Source organism: Myotis myotis, unplaced genomic scaffold (assembly GCF_014108235.1).
Source record: "Myotis myotis isolate mMyoMyo1 unplaced genomic scaffold, mMyoMyo1.p scaffold_m19_p_9, whole genome shotgun sequence".
NCBI classification, from domain to species: Eukaryota; Metazoa; Chordata; class Mammalia; order Chiroptera; family Vespertilionidae; genus Myotis; species Myotis myotis.
Window position 1 is genome coordinate 28096915 of NW_023416401.1, and position 25895 is coordinate 28122809.

The window sequence follows — 25895 nt, forward strand, 5'->3', positions numbered from 1 at the left end:
CTTTTATCAAGTGCTTTTTATTGATTAAATAATGGACTTATTCCTTCGAGCAAGTGTGCATACAAGTGTAAGTATCTATTTATATATATAAAAAGCAGCCAAAACCGGTTTGGCTCAGTGGATAGAGCGTCGGCCTGCGGACTGAAAGGTCCCAGGTTCGATTCCGGTCAAGGGCATGTACCTGGGTTGCGGGCACATCCCCTGTGGGGGATGTGCAGGAGGCGGCTGATCGATGTTTCTCTCTCATCGATGTTTCTGACTCTCTATCTCTCTCCCTTCCTCTCTGTAAAAAATCAATAAAATATATTAAAAAAAAAAAAAAAAAAAAAAAAAGCAAAGTGACCGACCGTATATATGTCTGACCGACCGACTGGTGGTACATATGACGTGCAATTTAAAAATCAGTGTTGACTTGTGCATATGCAATACATATAAAGCTCTTGCTGGCACCAATCGCATGCATGTTTTAATTTTATAATTCTACTAGCGGCCTGATGCACGAAATTTGTGCAAGGGCCTTGGCCCTCACTGCCACGGTGGCCACTTCTGCTGTGGCCCCCGCCCACTGTGGCTTTGTCCAGAAGGAAGGACGTCTGGAAGGATGTCTGGTCTAATTAGCATATTATACTTTTATTATTATAGATACTATATATACTACTTTGACATGTAATTTTTTGTAGTAACGTAATTACTGCATGAATCTTTTAATCAGTTTCCTTTCAGTGTGCATGAATCTGTGCACCGAGCCCCTAGTTGGTTATATATTAGAACAGTGAGGCCATAAAGGTGAAGTGGACTTCATAAGAACAGAGTGGAGGAAGTGAGGGCTCTGTTCTTGCAGTTTTTGATTATCTGTTCTTCATCACATGCTCTATTGTGCACTAAAGAAATGATGATGAACAAAGCAGAATGATTCTTATGGAGGACAGATAGTAAAATGATCAAATACAAGTTCATAATTACAAACTGACAAAACCTTGTGAGGAAAGGGGAAAGGGTCCTCTGATGTTATATACTGGACACTTAATCTGCAAAGGAGCTGGGGGAAGTTTCATTGAAGGAAGTGACTTTTTTTTTTAATCCTCACCGGAGGATATTTTTCCATTGATTTTTAGAGTGGAAGAGAGAGGGAAAGACGGAAATATCGATGTGAGAGAAACACATCGAGTGGTTGCCTCCTGCACACGCCTGACCCGGGCCTGGGCTGTGGAGGAGCCTATGACTGAGATACATGCCCTTGATCTGAATTGAACCTGGACCTTTCGGTCTACAGGCCGACGCTCTATCCACTGAGCCAAACCGGCCAGGGAGGGAAGTGACTTTTGAGTTGAGCTCTGGAGGAGTTACATGGATGGCAGGGGAGGGTGCGGCGGAGAGTGTTCCAGGTAGAGAGCATAGCATGGGCAAAAGCCCTGGGGCAGCCTGGGGCTTGGCATGAAGTTGGATGCAGAGAGTCAGGTGGACAGGGTACCACCAAGGGCTGCAGAGGAAAAGTATAGAACAAGGTAAGGCTGTATAAGTTTGTTAAAGCTTTTGGCTTTATCCTCAAATGAAGGAAAGACAGACCAGTGTGTGAGAGACATGCTTAGATTTATATTTCGGGCTGAGAATGAACTACTCAAGGCTGGAGGATGTGGGGGAAAACCTGAGAGCCTCTTGTAATCTAGGCAATAGGTGATGGCTTGGGCAAGGGTGGTGATGTGCCAATGTGGATGCATTTGAGAGATTTACTGGTAGATGGGCAATGAGCAGTGCTAAAGGAGTGCCATGCTTTCTCCCACTCTTCTCTGGTATATACACCTCGTCTTCACCTAGTTAATTCCTATGCATCCTTCAGGTAACACTTTAAAGCTTCTGTCTCATGGGAGCCTTCTAGGACCTCTCAGACTCAATCAAATCCTATTGTACCCTCTTGTTCTGCCTCCACATCATACTGCACAGTTAGAATGTGTGATTAATGGACTAGCTCTGATAGTGCAGGGTTTTTTCTGGTATGCTTACCCTTACATTACCAGCTAGATGTTAAGATCAGTGTATTACACATAGTAGGTGGCTTATTGAATGAATGAATAGCTTAAATATTGGTGTGGTGGGTTGAGGGATGATTGTGCCATTCATTTAATATGGGAAGATCTGTAAGGCCAGGTTTGAGGAAGATAATGATGAGTGGTTTCAGACATGGTAAGGTGGGTGTTCTTAGGACATCCAAGTGGGAATGTCTATGGGCAGTTGGATATTTAGTCCTGCAGGTCAGAATGGCATGGAAATGATAAATGTGGGGGTCGTTCAGCATGAAGATGGCTGTGGAAATGGTGAGATGGCGGTTGGGGTGGGTGAGGGTGCCTAGGAAGGGTGCTGAGTAAGAAGAACTGAACATTAGGACTTTAAAGTACAGTGGCCTCTTGGAGCACACCACTGCACACAAGTTGAGAAAGTGGCCGGTGAGGCAAGAGAAAGGCTTGGACCATGTGGTGTCATGGAAGTCAAGTGGAAAGATGTTTCAAGGAAGAGCAATCAGTGCTGCTGCGAGTTGCCAAGCAAAAGTAAGAATGGAAGAGGTCTGTTGGTTTTAGAATGGGTCATTGAAGTCATTCTTTGGTGACTTAGAACTTGGTTGAATGTTAGGAATGGGATTGGCCTGAGGTGAGGCTCCTTTTTTATTTTATTTTTTTTAAATATATTTTATTGATTTCAGAAAGGGAGGGAGAGGGAGAGAGAGATAGAAACATCAATGATGAGAGAGAATCACTGATCGGCTGCCTCCTGCACACCCCCTACTGGGGATTGAGCCCGCAACCTGGGCATGTGCCCTTGACCGGAATCGAACCTGGGAGCCTTCAGTCCACAGGTCAACACTCTATCCACTGAGCCAAACCAGCTAGGGCTCCTTTTGAATACTGACTGCATTTCACATCTAGTTGTGAAAGGGATGAGACCAGGGTAGCTATTAGAAGAATGTACAGCTGAAAATTTTAAGACGGAAGAGATTCGTATTAAATGCTAGTGGGAAGGATTCAGTGGAAAATCGGAGGCGGAATATAGAGGAGAGAAAATGATTGTGGACAACGTGAGGTATGCGGTCAAAAGGGCATTGGAAGGACGGGGACTTAGTCTGGGAGAGGACACTCCTTCAGTAGTGGGACCCTGCAGTCAGGGTCTGCGTGGAAGTCCGAATACTGCCTTCCACTGTGACCTTAGGCAAGGCTTTGGGCATCAGTTCCCTCATTTGTGAAACGAAGCAGTGCTATGTTAGCCTCTCGGTAGGATGGCTTTAAGGATCACATGAGGTAATAAGTATAAAGTGGCATATTGCAACTGCTTGTTAAGAATTAGCAAATGTTTCCATTTCCTCTCATTTTATCTCCATTTCCCCAATCAGTTTCTGGCCTGAGCCCGAGTCCTTGGGGTGTCCTGTCTTCAAGGGCTGGAAACTGGAGGCTGCACTTGACCAGTGTTTACACGGTGTTCTCCTCGTGGGCCTGGCCCACTCACACCTAGTTTCTGGTGCCCCTAGGTAGGACCAAGCCAGGCTTCCCCCTGTCCCCCCAGAATTGCCCAACTGACTGGCCCAGCAGCCCTGCAGCGCCGCCTCTGCTTCTCTGAGGAAACCCAGGTGCAGCTCTGTGCTTTAGGGCTGGGGCCCTGGTCACCCTGGCCAGGTACCACCTCAGCCCATTTGGCCAGTTACTTCACCAGCCTGGAAAAGAAGGAAAAGTTGGCAAGGGTTCATGCTGGTGGCCCACTTGCAGGCCTAGGCAGGGAGCTGCACTGTGCCCTTGTGTGTCTCAACCCCGTGGACACGTCACTGAAGTGAGGCCAAGTGTGCAGGCGCAGATGGCCGCTGGGCTAGAAAAGCAGCGCATGCACGATGCTGCACCTGTGTTAAAGGCAGGATAGGTGCTCTGGCTGTGGCACCACCTAGGGGCGCAGGTCTGGGAACTGCCAATCCCACCTAGACTAGAACTGGGTCTGGGGTCAGCGCGGGAGCTGGGCTGCAGCACAGATGTCTAGTGATGGGGACTTGGGCTCCCGGATTCCCTATGCTGGCTGTGGGCTAGCTGGATGGCACAGAGCCCGTGACTCACCCAGCGCCCTGGGCTGGGGGCTACAGTGAAGCATCCAGCATCCAACTCCCCTCCCTCCCCCCCCAGCCTCCTCTCATCCTTAGCTCTGGGTGTAGCATCTTTGGCCATGGGTAATCCTGCACCTCCCTAACCCTTGCTTACCCTGTGGCAAGCATGGCCTCAGTAACTCCTAGGGTTAGGGTTGAAGTGAGGCCCTGTGTATAAAGCCTTGATCAAGGCTTACCCCCCACCCCAGGCAAAGTGAGGTGTCCTAGATACCTTTCACCTCTTATTTTGTCTCAGACCCAGTCTATCCTATCTGTGGCCCTCACACGGTGTATGCCTGGAGAGGAGCGCTCCCCCAACCCCCCCAGGGTTCCAGAACAATGTTCATACCCCCAGGCCAGACCCATCTGTCCAGCCTTGACCAAGTTGCCTGATCCCAGTGGCCTGACCCCAGCGTCCATCATGGCCTCAGCTTTCAGGTGCCCCTACAGCCATAGGTGGTCGTGCAGCAGGCCCCTGTCCTGGAGCAGCTGCCTGCAGCCCTGCTCCTGGCTTAGAACGGGGAAAACACAGCTGAAGGAGGGCTGGGTGTCACTTTTCCTCCTCCATTTGTCTTGGAGGTTGACACGGGAGAAAACCCCAAAGGGCTGAATGCACCCTCACAGTTTCACCACAAGTATCCTGACCGGGCATCTGGTGCCGAGCTGATAGTGCAGGCCCTGGCCGCAGCCCTGCGGAAACCATGCTGCCAGCAGTTGGGGGCGGCAGGCTCAGACAGGAAACGCCCCCCGACGAACCCCAGGGCCCATGGCCTCGGCACAGGCTTGCTGCCTCGGGCCAGGTCTGGCGCCATTTTGAAGTTGGGCTGGATTCTGGGGCTCTGGCCTGGGATCTGGGGACTGGTCTGTTACCTGTCTGCACAGGCTTGGGGAATGACAGGGAGGGAAGATGGAACCTCCAGACTGGGCTAGCCAAGAGCCAGAATGGAGTGCAGCCTCTCCCCTACCATGGCCACGCCACCATGGTGCCCCCAACCAAGCCCCTTACATTCTCAGTTTCCATCCAGTGGTTGGTTCCATATTTACCATAGCAGGCCCTGAACTAAATGCCGGGAACAGAAATGCACAAAATAGATATCAGGGAAAAGCAGACAGAATAGGGGGCAGACTTAGGAGTATTCACAGGGTCTATAGGATTTGCCAGTGGGTGATGATGGGGAGGGAAGAGTCTCGATTCTGGCCCCCTTTTTTGCCTTTCATTCAGGAGATGGAATCCAAAAAGATTTGTTTTAGGATGAGAAAGATAGGCGCCAATTCAAATTGTGTTGGGAAGTGAGGAGGTCATAGGGAGGGAAAAGGTTACAGATCTAGGTGAGAAGGGGCCAATTGAGAGAGTCCCGTGATGTGATGGACGGCTGGAGGGAGAGATTTCCAGGGTGGTCTCTGAGCAATTGGGCCTGCCTCCCACCAGTACCTGCAGGAAACTGGCAGAGAACTCCACAAGCTTCGCCTCCTGGGTGGCCCTCCCTGTCCTCTGGGGGCTCCTACCTGACACCGTCTGGCTCTGCTCTGTGAAGTACAGGGGACGGCTCGCCTCCCTAGGGTGGGAGCTCACGCAGCAGAGTGAAGGAGGCAGCGCATCAGTGCCTGCGATTCATTTAAGAAATACCTTTACTACGTCTCAGGCACTGTGCCTGAAGGCCCCGGGGTTACAGTAAGTGGGACAAAGTCTTGTGTGACTTTTAGAAAGACAAGAAACTAGAAAATAAATTCCTGCAGGTAGTGCTGAATACTATGAAGGAAATAAAATAGGGCGATGTGATCAATGGATTTAGTCTGAAGGGTTGGGGAGACATCCCTGGGAAGAGACAGCTTGGAAGGTGGACAGCACAGCAGAGTTTTGGCTATAGAGGTGAGTGAATGCTGCTCTTTCCCTTCTGGTCTCTTCCCCGCCCTGCCCCATTCAGGCCCTGGTGGCTGCAAGTCAGGTTTCAGGGCACACCTTCTCTCCTGGGTGGCCCCAGCTTCCCCTCCCCAGGCCTGGTCCTGGCACTCACTGTCTTCCCCAGCCCCTTTTGTTGTCGTTCCCCGGCACCCCCACTGCCTTTGCATCAAGGCTTCTGATTGGGTGTGCCACCCACTCGAGGGCTTGTCTGTGTACTCTGAGCCTCACACTGCTCGCCTGGAATTGGGGACAATATGATCTGAAATAGGCCTGAAATAAATCATGAATAGGATGCAAGTAAAGCCTTCCAACAGTGCTGGCTCAAGAAATAGAATCTCTTCCCTCAACAGCTATGAGAATGATCAGCATAACCCTTTTGTTGGGAATGTGTAGCTGTTTACAAAGTGCCTTTGTAGGTGTCCATCACTCACGTTTCTAGTGGCAGATGGTCGTAATACATTGGGTTGAGGATCAACTCTGCAGCCAGCCCCTGGGCGACCGTGGGCAAGTCCCTTCCCTCTCCAGGCCTAAAGTCTTCCTGCACAATGAGATATCTGAGGGTCCTCCTAGTATTGATACTTCGAGTACTGGGGCCAGTCATGTGGGGAGAGCCCAGGAGCAGCTCAGTTGAAGAGGGAGGAGGCACAGGGATATTTTCTGGGTGTTTTTTTTTTTTTTGCCAAATTCTGGCTTTCCCCCAGTGCTGGCTGAGCTCTCAATGGGAGAGCTGAGCCTGGTCTCTACGAGATGGGACCCATCTTGGTGTCTTGTTGCCCTGTCAGTGAGCGCTGGGGGCACTGTGATAGGCAGCGGGAGCTTCCTGCCCTGGCATGACCTGAAGTAGCAGAGGAGGATGGTGTCTGTCTCTGTTTCCTGTGTGTCCTCATGAAGGACAGCGAAGGCACATGGCCACAGGTGAGCAGCCATTTCAGGATCTGGGTGTACGTGCTCCTCCCACACCCATGGTTCTTTCTCAGACTCGCAGGCAGGTGTACACCCACTGCTGTGTTGACCCACAGATGTTCACTGAATGCCCACTGTGTGCTGGGTGCTGCCCTTGGCCCTTGGCCCTGGGGATATGGGAGTGGACAAAGTCCCCACCCTCACGGACCTTGGAAGCCCACAGACACTGTCATAATAACAGCCTACACTCAGCACTTACTTGGTGCCAGTCACCGCTGTGGTCACCTATGCATCTGACTGCTAACAGAGCCGCTCTTTCAGCAGATACTATCATCCCACTTTGCAGCTGAGGGAGCTTGCACAGCAGGTAGGCCTGGCATTCTGGGGCACCTTTCCTCACCCACAGTCTCTCCTCCAGGAGCATGCAGGGCATGCAGCATGCTCCAGGGGCACCTTCACTGCAGAAACACCTCTGTGCACCCTCAGACCGTCCACATGGTGCTCTCACACCACTATCTCATCACACAGCTTTCCCACTCCCTGCTCCTGTGCCCTGCCTTGCTCATGGGGCTTCTCTTCTGAGTCAACCCCGGCTCCTGTCACTCTGATCCATCCCTTTTGGGGCCTGGCACTTCGCTCCACCAGGCCGGGAACCCAGGGGCAGGACCTGGATTTGCTGCCCAACAGAAGGCCTGGAGTGGGGAAGGTGGGTCTGTGTATGTAGTGAGGAAGTATTGGATGAAAATGACCAACCCTCTTGCCCACTGGTACCCAGAGCTCTTCTAGAGAGCTCAGGTTTTTCTGCATTGTGAGGCCAGGCCACTGGGGTGGGGTGCCCCGCGGAGCCAGGAGGGAACCAGGGAGGAGACCAGATGCGAGATGGGCGCTGCGATGAGTGGACTCAGGTAAGGGACTCCAGCAGCATGAGGCAGGGGGTGACTGTCAGAGATGAAGATTGAGTACTGAGGAGGAGACCCCTTTGAATTTGGACTAGAGAGGGTCAGTTTGGGCTGAGGCATCTATGCACACCCAGGGCACACAAGGGGCAGAGACAGTTCCAGGGGGGTTTTAGTTCGGGCTGGTGTGTGTGTGTGTGTGTGTGTGTGTGTGTGTGTGTTGGTGGTGGTGGTAGGAAGCAGCCTGGGACAGTTGGATGAGGGTGGCATCAGATTTACCTGGAATTGAGTTTTGGTTCTGCGAGTCACTTACCTTTTACCGTTTTCCAACTCAAACAATGGGCCAAATGATACCTGTGTTATGAGGATAAAAAATATGTAAGTAAACATCCTGGCACAGAGCATATGTGCTTAATACATAGCAGTTGTGATTTAGTTGTGTGTGTGTGTGTGTGTGTGTGTGTGTGTGTGTGTGTGTGTGTGTGTGTGTGTGTGTGTGTGTAGGATTTCAGGGCCCTGTAAGGGCTTTTGAATTAATTGCCAGTGTGGCCATCCTGTGATTTAGGGGCACTGCCCACCTATAACTTAGGACCCACAGTTGCCTCCTGTGGGCTGGGCACAGATAATAGTCCTTCCTACATCTGACAGACACAGATACGAGTACCCAGAGAGATGACCTTACCCAGGGTCCACTGCTAGAAGTGGAGGCCCAGGTTATTAAATCTGTAATAGGTTAGACCCTGTGCTGGGCATTCTATGAATATCTTCTACTTTTCTTTGGATTGGTACGTACTGCCTCTATCCCTGCTGTACCTTCATTCGTCCTGACCCCCACCCCCTATCCTCAGCAGCCCCACTGTGTAGGGTGCATGTCCTCAGATGCGGTATGCTGATAATGCATGTGGCGTGTTTCCATGCATGTGTGTCCACTTTGCTCTCAGCACACTCTGGTTCTTGCTGGTCTCACTTGGCTCACTTGGGGGCCCATCCATGTCACTGTGTGTGTTTCCAGATAAACTTCTACCCCGGAGTATCTCACTGTGTGTCCTCTGCCTTTCAAGCACCCACTCCCCAGTGGTGGACACCAGGCGCCCTCTTCCCTCATGTTTCACCATCCACTCCCAGTAATGCATGCCCTCAGGTCCCGTCTCCCCTCTATCCCCAAGGAGGCTTCAGGGATGACTGGCCGTGGAGCTGGGGTGAGGGGACTAGCGTGCCACAGAGACCCTGCCAGGATGATCACCAATTTGTCCCTTCGCATGGTGTCCATCTTGTTTTGTGCACTTTGCCTCCAATATCTGTTTAGTCCCTAAAGCAGATCCGGGAAGTCCTCATTTATAGTGAGGACTGGGAGCTAGAGTGGAGAAATGACTCTTTTGGGGCCATACAACCATCAGGCAAGTCTGGGGCAAGATCTGCTAGCAAGGACCTGCAGAACAACAGTTATGTGGTGTAGCCCTCACAGCGCTGGGGGCAGCACTCAGCCTGGTCCACATTGGGAGCCCTCGACCAAGCTCCAACCTGCTCTGAGGTATCGGTGTCAGGGCCTCCTGACTCAGAGAGGGTCTCTTGAGAGAAAGTCCAGGGTGGGGTCACTCTGGTCTAGCAGTCCTCTGAACACATAATCTCTTTGCAAAAACAGAGCTTCTCCTGAACTCCAGGCTCTCCAAGCACTTGACTCTTTGTGGGGAATGGAATCCCTTTACTTGATTTACATTCTTTGTGTGTGTTACCTTTTACTCAGGCAAGTGCAACTGGTTTTCCACTTATGGTAGTGAGAAAGTTTCATTTAAAACTAAGTTAGACCATGAGACTGACCTGATAAGGGAGGAGGTGATAGAGCAGAGAGTTCAGCCTCCCTGGCCCTGGGTAAGCTTCCTGCAATGGATGGCTAGCTTTGCTACTTTCTAGCTATGTGATCATGGCCAAGGTACTCAACTGCCCTGTGCCTCAATATTCCCATCCATAAAATGGGGGTAATATTAATTTCTAACTGAGAGAGTCGTTGTTGGTGTGAGGCTCAAATGAGGTGATAGGGGCCAGTAAACACTAGGTAAGGGTCTGTTGTTATGGGAGCATATGGCACAGAATGTGAAGGTGGAACTGGCAAAACACATATCTAATTCAGGTCCCATTTTAGAGGGAAAACTGAGTGTTGCTTTAAGCCACACTCCACTGGACCCAGTGGAACACAAGGCAGTTAAGAGGTGGCTCTTTGGGAGGCCGGTCTTCGGGATGGCTCTGGAATCAGCAGGGTGTCTGAGCCCTTGGTCCTCATCCATAGAACGGGATGATCGCAGAGAGGGGGGCAAAGACTCTCCTTGACAGACTCTACTTGGCTCCTCTGAACTCTCTTCTCAACTAGGCCCTGACTTTTGGGCTTCTGTATGCATCTCTACATTGTCCACTTTCAGCAAGAATCCTGGTAATTCAATTTAGCCAGAATCTCTCACATGTTATATCTGATCAGGTTCCTTACCCACCACCATCTACACAGCAGTTCTCAACCTGTGGGACGCCAACAATGAAAATACATTCTGCATATCAGATATTTACATTACGTTTCATAACAGTAGCAAAATTACAGTTATGGAGTAGCAACGAAAATAATTTTATGGTTGGGGATCATCACAACATGAGGAACTGTATTAAAGGGTCGCAGCATTAGGGAGGTTGAGAACCACTGAATTCTACCAAGTGATGGCTGGTCACCTGGCTAACCTTCAACACGAATCTTGTTAGGTTGATTCAGCAGAATCTCCCCTTATTCCTGATATTTCCTCTTAGTCATTTTCCATCCACTGACCCCACCCTGCTCTGTGGTTATAAATTCCCTCTTTCTTGTATTCAGGGGGCAGCTCCATCACTCTTCCCCACAATAAGACCCTGTTGGCACTGGCCAGTGTGGCTCAGTTGGTTGGGCATCAGTCTGTGCACGAAAAGGTTGCGGGTTTGATTTCTGGTCAGGGCACATGCCTGGGTTGTGGGCCTGATCTCTGGTAGGCATCATGCAGGAGGCAGCAGATTGATATTTCACTCTCACATCGCTGTTTCTCTCCCTCTCCCTTCCTCTCTCTCTAAAAAAAGGGACCCTGTTGTAATGGTCCCCCTTGAATAAAGCATTCTTAGGGTCTTTAACAAGTACCATGAATAATTTTTTATTTAATAGGGGTCACGGAAGACTCTGCATGTAGAACATGATGCAGGCACTCAATAAATGCTGTTGTCCCCCCTCATCCCACAGGCCAGCCACTGGGCATCAAGTCTGGCTCCTTCCAGTTCTTCCATGGACATGTTCTATGGCCCTGACAAAGTTTCTGCTCCGTTTTCAGGGCCTTGGTTTCCCCTTCACAATGTGGGGCATCTGGGCCCTGGCCCCTGAGTGGTGAGAGAGGTCCAGGTATGAGCTGGGCCCACCTCACCTTGCCACCTCATTCCAAAGACCTGAGGTCAGTGGTGACTCTGTGCCCATCACCACCAGAGGGCGACCCCTGCCCAGGATATCCATGCCTTTCTCCAAGGGTTGGCTGGGCAGTGCCCAGAGCACAGAGGCTGGGCATTCCCTGCTGCTGTGGTCACTTTTGCCTGGCGCTCTGGCATGGAGAATCTCTGTTGATGGTGGCGGCCAAATTTTACTTTAAAAGGATGAAGAAGTGTGGTGTCTGCATGAAGGGCGTGGTAGGTGACAGTATGGGTGCTGGAGCCAGCCAGCTGGGGTTGAGATTCCGGCTCCCACACTCACTGGCTGTGTGTAGCCATGCTTGCCTCAGTTTCCTTATCTGTTTTAAAGGCTTATCACTGGAACTGCCACATGGGGTTCTTGTGAAGACCAAACAAATTGCTGGTGGTAGAGAACTTAAGCAAGTGGGTACCAGGTCAATGTCAGCAATTATTATGGTGTTCCTGGTCCAAGCCAGGCCCCGTGGCGTAACTTGACATCCTCATACCATTGGTTCCTCACAGTTACCTCGCAGGTGGAGGTGCCTAAGGAAACTGGAGTTTAGAGAAAGACAGCTAAAGCTCCCACTGAGGTAAGTAAAGGTCCCAGCAGTATTTGAATATAGTGATCGATCGATCAGCTCCCAGTCAGGGGCATGACATGCCACATTGCTCAGAACCTGCAGGCTGCCTGAAGTGGTTGTTTGTCTTGCCAGGACAGACCGAGGGCCTCCTGGGCCTCTGAGAGGTAGCTCTGACTCAGGTCCTATGGGGATCAGGGACATTCTCAGGCCGCAGCCCCTGCTCTGGAGCCACCCTGAGGAATCCCAGCTAGATTCCATGGTCCTGGACTTGTGCCAGGCTCATTTACCCCACACTTGTGCTGTACCTGCTACCTTAACCCCCTTTCCTGTTCAAATCCTCTGTATCCTTCCAAGTCCAGTTGAAGTATGTCCCTCCATAAACTTCGTGAAACCTTCCCCAGTGACCCCAATAGCCACTGATTTCTGTGGTTTGCGAGGAAGCTTCCCTTTGTTTCTGCCTAGAAAAAATCCTACTCATTCTCTAAAACTCAGCCCTCAGCATTACCCCTGAGAAGGCTTACTGCCACTCTCCTCCCCTCTCCTAGATGCAGACAGTTACTACTTTGTTGGGCTTTCTGGGCATTCAAGTTACAATGTTATAACAGTGTCACTGCATTGGTTTACATTCGTGTCATGTGTTGTAAACACAGTAAAAGTAATACATGCTAATGATAAATATTCAAGCAGGTCAGAAGAGTATAAAGAGAAGAGTAGAAATCCCTTCCCCTTTCTTCCATCCCCCAGTTACCAACCTCCCTCTCCCAGAGGAAAACTTGTTAGCAATGTCTGTGAAAGCCCGGGAAACACTCCATGCCTGTACGAGAGATCACACTGTTTTGTTGTGCTGCCATGATCTGTCTCTGCACCGCTCCAAGCCTAGCTCCCTGACGCCTGGATCTGACTGAGTCTGACTTAGGTGGGTGCCCCGCACCAGCCCTGGGCTGGTCCCAGAAAAGACGCTCAGAAGACGTTGCCCAGCTGGTTTTGCACCTTCACTACACCCAGTGAGGCCTGGCTGCTGACTGCAGGTTGTACCAGCTGGCCAGCAGATGGATTTTCTCTTCCTGCAGAATGTTATTATCGTTATGAAAAGTTGAATTCATGTTCAACATTTAAAACTCAGGAGAGATTCCCTAAAATTTTGAATTTTCTTCACCTCTTGAAAAAATTCAGATGATCGGGCCACTTGGGGCCTGTGCTCTGCCCAGTTCAAACAGCACTCTGTGCTTCCACTGCCTCTATTGCTCTGGTTCTTGAGCGGGAGTAGGCCCCCAACAGGACCTCGGGCCCTGCATGTGTGGCCGCACCTGGCCACTGACTGAGGAAGACGGGCTTGTAGGGAAGTCATCAGGGATGGGGGTGGTCTGTACCAGCTGAGTGCTGAGTGGGGGTGGAGGAATGATTGAGAAGGAACCAGGTGTCACCTGCAGACTCCTGGGACTGTGCCACCCAGGATAGCACTGGGCTTACACTCTAGATTCTCACTGTTCTGTGGGTGGAAACCTTGGCTGCACAGAGATGGTGCGATCCGGGGCAGTGCCTGCTCCTGCTGTGGGTGCCAGTGGCCCCGGCCAATGGGTGCAGACACACGGGGCAGCTGTTTGAGGGTGATAGATGGGACTTGGACTGCGGTGCCCTGGCTTGGCACACATGAGCCAGGGGCAGGTGGACAATGTGTGGGGGCGTGGCTGGCTCCACATGGCACTGAGGACGTAAATGGCCCAGGTTGCTTGCTGCAGGGAAGGGCAGGGGCAGGGTTTGGGGGAGGTGGGGCCTGGGGCACATGGGACCTGTGGCTCAGAGCTTCCCAAACGAAACTGGAAATACAACTTAAACAAATGGACTTAAAGATTTAAAGATGGAAGCCCAATTACCCATGTAGCAAACGAAATATACCAGGGGGTCTTCAGTACACCATATCTGACTGGTAGTACCATGATTTCTTCAGAGAAAAGGTTTTATTTTTTACTTTTTCCCTAAAAAGGGAATCTCATAACCTCGGAGTATAGGGCAGCCCTTCCACTGAGTGCATTTTGCTCTATAGAAATCCCACTGGATTGACCTCAGGTTTCTGGTTTCCAGATGAGGAAACTGGTGTGAGGGAGGCCCCTGAACATGGCAACTCCAAAGCCACCTGGGCCTGCCCTCTTCCTGCCACATCTTGGCCTGGGGTCCCTGCCCAGCTGTAGTAGGGGGATGCTTTGCAGTGCTGGGAGGGGATGCCAGCCAAGGAGAAGCCCAGTCCTCTTCCAGCTCATTGGTCATGGAGGCCGGCCAGGTCTGGTGGAGTCCCCATGACCTGAGGCCCCAGACAACTCAGGAGTCAACCCAGCTGTGGGATGCTTCCAGGCTGAGGGCCTCCAAAGGCTCTCCTCCATCCCCCTGCACATCAAGGGCCTGCTCAGGCCAAGGCTCAGCTCAGCGATAAACCCGGCCGCCATGATGATCCCTCAGCCTCACACGTCAGCCTCTTCCCACTCAGGTTGCCCAGCCCCAGGCCCTGTGGGTTTGGGGGCAAGGCTGAGGCTGAGGGCTTGGGGCAGGCTGTCTGTTCTCTTGCCTATCCCTGGTTGAGGCCTCACTGTCCTTCCTTTCCCAATGTGCCTCCTTATGCCCCTGCTCCCCTTGTGGGGGTGCAGCGTTGGGAGGTTGTTGACAATTTGTGCATTAATCTCTCTGCCCAGGGCTCCTGGTCAGGTGGTGCTTATCAGGGTTCCGCTCCTGTCAGATGGGCCTTCCGGAGCCCGTGGGCCAGGGGAGGGGTGGCAGCAGGAGCCCTTGCTCTGCAGGGCCTGGAGGCTGCCTCACCATTCTTGGGCCTTCACATCCTCTTACCACCACCACCACTCCCCCCCCACCCCTGCGGGCTGCCTTCTTTACCACATCAGGATACAGACCATTGCATGAATTCCGGTCTCAATGGAATTATTTCAGAATTCTGGTCAACCGCAAGCTCGGGGTATTTCACAAACTATCTATCACTGCTGTGTGGTGGGAAGAACCTGGGTTGGGGACAAGTAACGGATACAGGGAGGCCCCTGTCCACTGAATGTGGGGGCAGTGAGTCCCTGACCACGTTGTTGTGCCTCCCAGTGGCACCCATGACTTTGTAGGCAGTGGACACGATGTCTACGAGGGACTTAGGGTGCGGGGGGTGGGTGGGGGGTGGAGGGCGTTTCAGGAAAGGCAGCCAGGGGTGGGCCCTGGGATAGGAAGGGTGAATCAGAGAGAGGCAGAGTGGGGGATGGAAAGCACCCAGGTTTAGGGGTGCACCTCCGACTCTACCACCTACGAGCAGTGGAACCTTGGCAAGCACTTTGTGAGCCTCAGTTGCCTCAACTGTAAAACGGGGTTATGCTCCCACCCCTCAGTTCAATAGACATTCAGGGATCAGTAAGACTCCAACACCTTTAGGACTGTCATGGGAGGCATCTATACATGCCTGGCCAATGGTAGGTGCTCAGTAACTCTAGCTGCAATCAGAGGAGTAGCAGTAGTAGTGGTAGTAATAGTGGTGATTCTGCTAATGACCTCTCCCCATCTCTCTCTTCTTGAGGTCATGCTTATAACTCCGGGTGGCAAATACAGGGTCTGTACACTGCGAGTCTCATTCCACATCATGCAGACATGGCCAAGGGATCATCAATACACTCTCTCCTTCCAGCTTGGACAGTACCTCAGAATCCTGTCATCACGGTTCCTGGGCAACACTATCAACCAACCAGAGTAGGCACATGAGAGGAAGCTTCTTTGTTATTCTGGCCCCAACTGATGGGAGGGGTGAAAACTGTCAGGGCAAGAGGTCCCCACTCTGTTTCATGTTTCCTAAAATCCTCTGAAAGCTCTTGGCCCCTTTTCCAGGGAGCAGCCTTCTCAGCGGACCTGAGCAGGGCAGGGATGGAAAGGGCCAACCCCACCTCCTCTGTAGGCTTCCCTTGACCAGGGGCAAGGCTGCCTCAGCCCTGGCGTGGGGTGCGGAGACTTGATGGAGAGGCCTGGGCTTGGCTGGCACAGTATTTGCTTCTCACGAGGGTCCAAGATTCTGGACTGTCTGCTCAGCCAGATGCTCCCGGGTGACATTGGCCAGGCTGGGCCAGAGCACCTGGGGGGTTGCTGTAAAGGCCCTGGGCCAAGCCCGGTGCCAGCCCTGCCGATGAGGAAGCAGGCCCACGTCCTGGGCAGCCCTGTCCCTCCTGAGGGCACTAGTAAAGGTGATGGAGGGAGTATTTGAAATTGGGGTGGTCCCAGCAAACCCAGGACTTCTGTCCTTATGGCAAGTCCAAGGGGCTAACTAAATGAGTCCCCACACCCTTTCCTTCTTTTCTTGTTCTTTTAATGAGGATGGCTGTTCCGCCCCCACCCCTTCTGAGGGCTTCCCTAGGTGGTCTGTGCATCAGTGCGCTCAGATCCAGGCAACTGTGCTCTTCCATGAACAACAGCAGGGTGCTGCCACACTGCCTGCAAAGACGCCCAAAAAGAAGGGCTTCTTCCCTTCTTTGTGGGGATGGTGAGTATTGGTTATATTTATCAGCCTCATTCTTTTAATTTTGAAGTTTTTATTCTGGGATAAATGTAAACTTATAAAAAGTTAAGAATAAGAATAGTACCTATAAAAATCACCTGTATATCATCTATCCCCAATTCATCTATTATTTACATTTTACTGGTCATTTTCTCTTTGCTCTTCTCCCCTCTCCTCCCCCGCCTCTGTAAGTATATGTAAGCACACAGTATTAGTATATTGTGCAAATGTAAGATACATTGTTGAGCCATTTGAGAATAAGTTGCATGCATCATGGTTCTTTAAAGACTTCAGTATACATTTCCTAAGAATAAAGATTATTTTTTATATCTAAACACAGCACAGTTAGTAGTCTCAGTACAGTACTTTTCTCTAACCTGTCTGTAATCCTATTCTGCTCATTAACCCAGTAATGTCCCTCAGACACAGACCCAGCCGAGGGTCAGGGACTGCGTTTAGCTTTCCTGGGTCTTGTTACAGGTTCCAGAGCATGTCGTCACCCCGACTGAATGAACTGTCCCGGGGATGGTTATATCAGATGTTCCCACAGAACCCTCTGGTGTACCCACCATCCAGTTAATTACCAGGAGCGGGTTTGCTGGATCAGAAGACCCATGTCTGCCACACTGCCCCCTGGTTTATCCTTCCAGGAGGGCAGGACATGCCACTGCCTCCAGCCTCACCCACACAGTGTCTCTGTGCATTTTTGTCCCTCTCCAGTGCCCATCATGTCTGACAAAGTTAAAAAAAAAGATGGGAAAAGTTATGAATTTTAAAATGTCTCTGAATTTATCTATGAGCCAATTATTATATGGCATTAATAAAATATGTTGTTAGTGATTATAATGTATTTTGACTATAGAAAAAGGTTCTTGTTTCTTTAAGTCATCTACTGGAGTAAGCAGAAGAGGGATGGCATGAAGCCTGCGATTCACTTTAAAATGTGTCAGCATGAAAAACGGAAATGAGTTACAGCGGAGGGGGGGCTTCGGGAGAGGGAAAGAGGCCAAAGGGTCCACTGGGAGGCATGGGTAGTGCAGGGAGGGTGGCACCCCATCTTTCCTCCTCCGTCTGTCATCTGGAGCTGGAGGCATTTCATAGGAGAGCTGAGTTTGGATGCATTTGGGATTGGAAGATGGAGAATGATGGGGATTTGGGTGAGCTGCTGAGTCAGAAATGATGGCACAACCCATGTTAGCATTGCTAATAGCAACTTAGGAGCCAGGTGCTCTCATAGTGCCCATTTTAAAAATAAGGAAACTGAGCCCAATACACCCAATTATTCATGGTGGATACTTACCATGTTGTCAAGAATGTGCGCTGCTTGTCTCGAGGGGCCCTGCTCAGTCACAGTGCAGTGGGGGAGCGGAGGAGCCACCCTGGGAAACCAGGTACCAGCTCTGGAGTCTTGCTCTTGACCACCAGCTGAGTGCTTAAGGGGTGTCAGTAGCCTGGTGTCTTTAAGACACATCACATGTTAAGGTTGCATTGATTTAGTCTGAATTATCCAACTTACATAACATTGTAGAAAATTTTCAAAATAAAATGCAAATGAACAAACAATCTTTCACCACAGAAGTACCCACCATGATTAACTGGATGTGATTTTGCCTGGTGGACATTTTTATGAATATTACTTTTCCTCTCCTCCCTCCTTTTCTCTTTCCCTCCCTCCCTCTTTCTTTTTGTGACTTTCTACGGCTACATTTCCAGAAATAGATGCACGGGGCAAGCGGAATAAGTCTTTCCTAGGTTTTCTTTAGTGGTTCTTGGCAGCTATTGTACGAGGCCCAATCGTGAACAGGGAATTCCCATCTGTGGAGGCTGACTGTGGGGGTTTCACAGGTCAGATATATCTTAGGTCCCTTCTCAGAGGCTTATGGGAAGTGCTGACACCCAGGCCTCATTATCTCCGATGGTCATCTTCATTGTTTTATCTAAAGCACTTTCAGGAAGTCCAGGGTCTGACAGAGAGTGACAGTCCCACACTCAGCCTTGCCTTGAGGTTTTCCCTTGAAAGACAGAGGCACGCTACAGAGAGAAGGCAAGTGTGGGACACACAGATGGACCACCCTGGCTGCACAACTTGAGGGCAGGGGCTGAGGGCCCTGAGACCTGTGACTGCAATGGCCAACTTCCTGGGGACACGGCTGTGTTAGGCTGTGCAGGCTGTGGACTCCCGGAGGTGCCGCTCACATGGACTGTGAGTGAACCAGGCCCCCAGCGACAAGCAGCGCACATTCTTCACAACCTGTTAGGCAGCTCTGAGCTTGTAATGCACATGTGTGGACAGGACCGGTGTCTGCAGATTGACTCCCTGTAAATACTCTTCACGTCCTACAAAGTAAAACTCATGGCTCCTTGATGTACTTTCTATTTTTCAATCTTTGGTAGACATGGTACCAAGAACTATGTCTCCACCATAAGAAGAGCAACAGTGTAAGGGCCCTGAGAAATGAAAACAGTATCTCGGCTTCAGGGTCAGTGGCGATCAGGAGTGGCGGGGATGCAGTAAGCCGGCGAGCACACGCGCTGCGTGAGGGGTGGCTGCTCCTCAGCTCCAGCGGACTGGGGCTGTGCGGGGTTTAGCTATTTCAGTAGCTTAATGGCTGTGTCTCATTTTCCTCATTTGAAATGGGGGTAGCAGCAGGAACTTCTGCAAATGCTCCCTGCAAGGATGAAGCACTCGAAGCCGTGCCTGGCTCTGTAAGTTCCTGTGACGACTCCTGTCCATCCACTGGGGCATTGGCCCGTGTCTACAGACAACAGTGGGAAGAAGATGCGTTCTTTAAACACATAGAAGATTGATAATAGTAATAGCAAAAAACAATCGCAGTTTGCAAGGCCCTTTTCATCTATATTATCTCATTTAATTTAATCCTCACAATCATCCTGGGGTTCTTGACCCTAAGTTACAGATGAGGAAACTGAGGCACAAAGGGGTTCAGTGCTTTGCCCATGGTCACATCGCCTGGAGGTGGCTGAGGTCAGGGTGCTGTTGTTTCCGGCCCAGTGCTTGGTACCTGTGCTGAATAGGCTGGAAAGTGTTCTTTAGGAGTGAAAGAGTTGCTTTCTGAAGAAATCATCTCTTGCCCTGGCTGGTGTTGCTCAATGGTTAGAGTGTTGGCCGTCACACCAAAGGGCCTCAGGTTTGATTCCCAGTCAAGAGCACATACCTGGGTGGCAGGTTTGATCTCTGGCCCTCATTGGAGGCAACTAATCGATGTGTCTCTCTCACATCAATGTTTCTCTCCCTCCCTCCCTCCCTTCCACTCTCTCTGAATTTCAATGGAAAAAATATCCTTGGGTGAGGATTAACAAAAAATATTTTTCAAAAAGGAAATCCTCTCTTACGAAGGCATGTGCAGGTGACGCTCAGGTGAGCACGGTTTTGTCCGCAGGCAAAGGTGGGAGGGATGCCCCTCAGAAAACGGCAGAACTCTGCTCCATGAATTTGGTTCTCCGAAGGGGAGGAAACCACATTTCCCGAGCATCCACCACATGCCAAACACTGTCAAATATTCAGGCTTGTGTGTTTTTAACCCCCCAGCATATTTCCTTTAGACAGGCGAGGAGGCCAAGGTTCAGAGAGCTGGAGCCACCACTTGCCCGAAGGCACAGCCTGATGGGAGACCCCGAAATTTCCACCACACTCCTCAGGGGCGGAGAAAGAACTCCTGGGCAGACATGGCCTCCTGCTGCCCTCCGTCCTCCAGGACCCCACCTCCCAGCTTCTTTGCGGCCGCAGGGAAGGCACTGCGATGGTTCCCGTGTGACCCGCTCAGAGGACACTGGGTGAATCGGAGGGTCCTTGAAGCCTTCCTTCTCCTCTCTCAGAGGCCTGCCACCTTTATTCCATCTTTGCTGCATCCTCGATGCTCACAACAGCTCTTCTAATCAAGGCTAAGCTCATACACATTTAAAAAGGGAAGTCTTTTTGAGATGATTGTGGAGTCCCTTGTTATGAGAGAGAACAATGAGAGAACTTCTGAACTCTTGACCCCGTTTCCCTAACGGTGACATCTTGTAAAACTACAGTACGACTTCACAATCAGGATATGGACTCTGATGTCTCCCACTAATCTTGTTCTGATGCCCCTGTTTTATCCGCACCCATGGTGTGCGTGTGCGTGTGCATGTGTGTGCGTGTGTGTGCACTCTGTGTTTAGTTCTATGCAATTTTACGTCTTCACCACGACAGTGAAGATAGCAAATCGTCCCCTCATGGTGAGCTCCCTCCTGCGGCTCTTTCACATGGATTTCAATGAGGGGCCCTTGCAGATGGAGACCTGGAGTTGCCCACCCTGATCTGCAGGTTTGAGCTTTACAGCAGCCCAGGAGGTTGGTGCAGGCCTCCCATTGTGGAGTGACTTTGCCCATAATGGTGCAGCTGGCACGGCAGGAGCCAGGGCTGGCCCAGGACCAGGTAACATCCCTTTGCCTTAACCATCCCATTATTATTATTATTATTATTATTACTATTATTATTATTATTAAAACAATAACACATGTTTGTTTTAAAAAAGCAAACAGGACAGAAGGGGATACAATGAAAAGACTTCTCTGTTTTCCACCCTTCCCCAAGGGAACACCTGTTTTCTGCTGAATCCCTCAAGTCATTTTCTATGTATTTCCAAGTCTGTATGTGAATGTGAATATTCTTTTTTTAAGATTGACTCACACTAGACATCCTGTTAGCAATTCATTTTTATTTACTCATGAACCTCTCCATGTCTCTTCATGGCTCTACATATAGATCTTTCTTCATTTCCTTCCTTTTAAAATCTAAATGTATTTTAAAAGATAATACATTTATGCTTAAGGTTCAAAAAGTACAGAAGGACATACAGTGAGAGCCTCCTCCTCCCACTTGCCCCTCAGTTACGCTCTGTGGAGACAGCCAGCATTATTGGTTCCTGTGAGTTCTCCTGCAGACAGCCTTCCCGTATTCAAGCATATATGTATATAAGTTCCCTCCCTTTATTTTACTGAGATGTAATTGACATATGTTATATTAGCATCAGGTATACACCAGAGGATTTGACACTTGTATATATTGTGAAGCGATCACCACAATAAATCTAGTCGACACCCACAACACGCATACTTACACAATTTCTTTTCTTGTGATGAGAACATTTAAGATCTACTCTCTTAGCAATTCAAATGTGCAATAGGTGCTGTGATGATCCATAGTCACCATGCTGTACATCACATCCCCGTGACTTATTTATTTTATAACTGGTAGTTTGTACCCACTTCACCCACTCCCACTTCCCACCTCTGTTCTCTGTATCTGTGAGCTTGGTTGGTTTGTTTGTTTTGGATGCTACATACAGTATCAGTGAGATCACACAGTATTTGTCTTTTTCTGTGTGACTTATTTCACTGAGCATATTTCTTTCAAGGTCTATCCATGTTGCCAAATGGCAGGCTTTCCTTTTTTTTTTTTTAAATCTTTTTTTTTTTTAAATATATTTTATTGATCTTTTACAGAGAGGAAGGGAGAGAGATAGAGAGTTAGAAACATCGATGAGAGAGAAACATCAATCAGCTGCCTCCTGCACACCCCCAACTGGGGATGTGCCCGCAACCCAGGTACATGCCTCCGACCGGAATCGAACCTGGGACCTCTCAGTCCGCAGGCCGACGCTCTATCCACTGAGCCAAACCAGCTTCGGCAGGCTTTCCTTTTTTTAATGGCTGAATAATATTCTTCTTCCCCTCCTTCTTATACCAGGGTTCTGCATCTTGATTTTTCTCCTTGAACAATGTCTTTTGGAGACCCACTGATAAATAGTTTCTCCCCTCTCTTTTATAGCTGTACAGTATTCCATTGTAATATACAAGGTGTCCCCAAAAATATATACACCCTTGGAATGATTATTAACATACAGTGTTTATTAACATACAGTTCATTTTCAAAATTTAAAAGAATCTACAGAAATGAGTAATTTTTTTTTTGGTCAGTGACTATTTTCAAACCGATGACTGTTCTGGTCTAGGCACTGCTGATAATGCGAAGCAATGGAATCACAAACATCAAGAATCATTTCATTCAGTGTCTGAGTGCCCTCAGTCAATCGACTGTTGCCGGTTTTGTACCGTAAACTTTATGGTATACATATTTTTGGGATACTCTATAGACTATACTGTAACTTATTTAAGTTGACTTTTATTTTTATCCATGTAGGCTGGTTCCAGTTTTTCTATATATGGACAACAGGAGATAAGAATCATTAATGACAGAATTCCAGGCACAGCAACAGGCCCAGAAAAGGAATCTGGGGCGGGCGTTCTTGAGTGCTCTTGGAGCACTTGTGATCACCGAGTCCAGGTGTCCTGGAGGAGCCCCTCTTCCCAGTTGTCACGGGGACATGAGTATCTGCAAGTTTCCTACCAGTGATATTGACAGATTGGCGACCCAGAATGCAGTTTGATATTTATCTGACTTCCTTTCTGCCCTTCACTTTTTCTAGCTTCTCCTCCTCTGTCCTACCCAAGGAACAGACAGAACCCAATCTAGGATCCTGTGAGGACCTCCAGGAATTAATGAGTCGAAAAGGTCATCACAAACCAGAACTGTTAGACTTTAGGTTCCTGATTGGGTTTATTTCTAGCTAGATGCGTGTTGAGAAAATTTGGCGAAGACTTCTGGTTTGAGATCTTATGATCAGGGACACAGTGGCAACTTCTGTTCCTGGGGAGGAGGAGAGGGCCGCACTTCTGCTTTGACAGTTGATGAATTTGTGTGTACTTGGCAACAACTCAGGCCAGAAGAGACCAGCTGGGCCCCAGCCTGGTGTCATGTTTACCTCTTTGATTATTTTTGGTGATGTGGGTTTTGAAAAGGGAAATCAGACACCAACCATTTCACAGACATAGCCTTAAAGCAGCTCATTTTGTTAAGTAAGGGAATATTTCACTGCAAGTTTTCCCTGGAATTCAACTTCCCTATGTGGAGGCCCTAGGAATTGTTTGAACCTGGATTGTGGGTTTTAGATGCCTCGCTGTTTCTGGGTGCCCGGCATAGGTGAACATAGCAAAACCTGATATTTGCATGTGGTTACTGCATGAGGATCTGACCCTTAAAAGTGCCAGGGATGACGTGTGCCCTCCCTCTTAGTGTGAGGAATCCTGACAAGCTTTTGTAGTAGCGCAAGTGGGACCCCTAGTGACAACACTGGGGCTGTGCTCCCTCCACACGGGCCCTCAGGCTCCAGGGTTTGCCCATCCTGGCCCAGGCAAGTTCCCATGAACCTGCCTCCAGGACGTCCCAGCAGTGTCACCCCAGCCTCAGGGACAATGGTCTCACACGGACTCCAGTTCCATGACCAGGTTGCCTCCAAGCGTTTCCTCAATTTCTCCCACCCTTTAACCTCCCCTTCCTCACACTTAGCTTTTCCCCTGTGATGTCTTCAGGGGCCCTCACTCTCCCCTTCATGCTTCACCCATGTCCACATCTCCCCCTGAGGGAGGAAGTTCCCTCAGGCTCTGCCAGCCACAGGCCTCTCCCGTTCGTCCTTCCCTGTTCTCTTTCACAGGCCCTTCCTCTCCACTTGGGGACCGTGGGGCACAAAGAGGAGGGGTCCCACCCATACTGCACATGGGTGAACCTCAAACTCAGATCTTCAATGTTTTCTCTAAAAGAGGTCTAACACCAAGGGAATGAGAAGACAAGCCACACTCTGAGAGAAAATCTTTGCAAACGACCTATCTGATAAAGGATATTGTCTATAACATACAAAGAACTCTTGAAACTCAACAATAAAAAAAACAAGCAACCTAATTAAAAAATGGGCCAAAGACCTGAAGAGGCACCTCACCAGTGAAGATATACAGGTGGCAAATAAACATATGGAAAGATGCTCACACCATATGCCATCAGGGAATTGCAAATTAAAACAAGATACCACTACATAGCTACTAGGATAACCAGAAATTCAGAATGCTGACAATACCAAGTACTGGTGAGGATGTGGACCAACAGGATTTCTCATTCATTGATGGTGGGAATGCAAAATGGTACACCGACCAAGATGTCCTTCAGTGGGAGAATGGATACATAAATGGTGATGCATCCAGCCAATGAAATGTTATTCAGAACTAAAAAGAAATCAGCTATTAAGTCATGAAAAGACATGGAAGAAACTTATATGCATATTGCTAAGTGAAAGAAGCCAATCTGAAAAGGCTACATACTGTATGATTCCAACTATATGATATCTGGGAAAGGTAAAGCTATCCTATATAATAAAAGCCTAATATGCTAAGTGGCCGGTCGACTGGTCGGCCGTTCAACCAATCAAAGCATAATATGCTAATGATATGCTAAGGCCATTCAACCGCTCGCTATGACGTGTACTGATCATGAGGGGGCAGACACTCCTACCTGTAGATTAGCTTGCTGCTGGGCTCTGGCTGATTGGGACTGAGCGAGATGGGCCAGACATGCCTGGAGCCCTCCTGAGGTCCCTCCCTGGCTGGCCAATCTCCCGTGCCCCTCCCCAGCCCCAATTGTGCACCAGTGGGGCCCCCACAACCTGGCCTGTGCCCTCTCGAAATTCGGGACCCCTCTGGGGATGTCGGAGAGCTGGTTTTAGCCTGATCCTGCAGGCCAGGCTGAGGGACCTCACTGGTGCACAAATTCGTGCACTGGGCCCCTAGTGGAAATAATAAAAAGACCATTGGTTGCCAAGGGTTTGGGGAAGGGAAGGATGAATAGGCAGAGCACAGAGGATTTTTAGGATAATAAAATTATTCTGTATTATATTGTAATGGATACACATCATTAAACAGTAAGTCCTTGCTTAAAGTCTTGATAGGTTCTGCAACTTTAAACAAGATGATGTATAATGAAACCAATTTTTCCATAGGCTAATTGGTATAAACAACAGATAGGTTTCTATGGCATCTTATTAACGTTACAATGAAATAACATAGAATGAAATGTTAATTGAGGATCTGCTGTACATTTGTCAAAACCCATAGACTGTACAACATCAAGAGTGAACCCTAATGTAAACTATGGACTTCGGGTGATTGTGATGTGCCACTGGAATAGGTTCATTGATTGTAACAAATGCACCACTCTGATAGGGGTTGCTGATAATGGGGAGGCTGTGCATGTGTGGGGGCAGGGAATGTATGGGAATTCTCTGTACTATTTACTCAATTTTCTTTATTTTTAAATAATATGTTTGATTGATTTTTAGAGAGAGAGGAAGGGAGAGGGAGAGAGAGATAAAAACATTGATGAGGTCACTGCCTCCTCCATGCCCTCTACTGGGGATGGAACCTGCACACCAAGCATATGCCATGACTGGGAATCGAATTGGGGACCTCTTGGTGCATGGCATCACTGAGCCACACTGGCCAGGCTCCACTCAATTTTACTGTGAACCTAAAAGTGTTCTAAAAAATTAAGTCTATTTTAAAAAAGTTCAAACATATAATTGCAGAAAACCACTGATAGGGTTGAAATAAGACAATGTTTTTCATTCAGCTTTAAATTCATGTTCCACAATTAGATTCACTC

At 49.3% G+C, this 25895-nt stretch overlaps 1 long non-coding RNA gene across 1 annotated transcript; it reads left to right on the forward strand.

Annotated features, from left to right (window-relative positions):
• Window positions 1–7127: 7127 nt before the first annotated feature.
• On the forward strand, window positions 7128–17152 carry LOC118662439. Its single transcript, XR_004969772.1, has 3 exons — window positions 7128–7284; window positions 16176–16342; window positions 16838–17152. It is a non-coding gene; the product is annotated as an uncharacterized LOC118662439 (long non-coding RNA).
• The last annotated feature ends 8743 nt before the right edge of the window (window positions 17153–25895 follow it).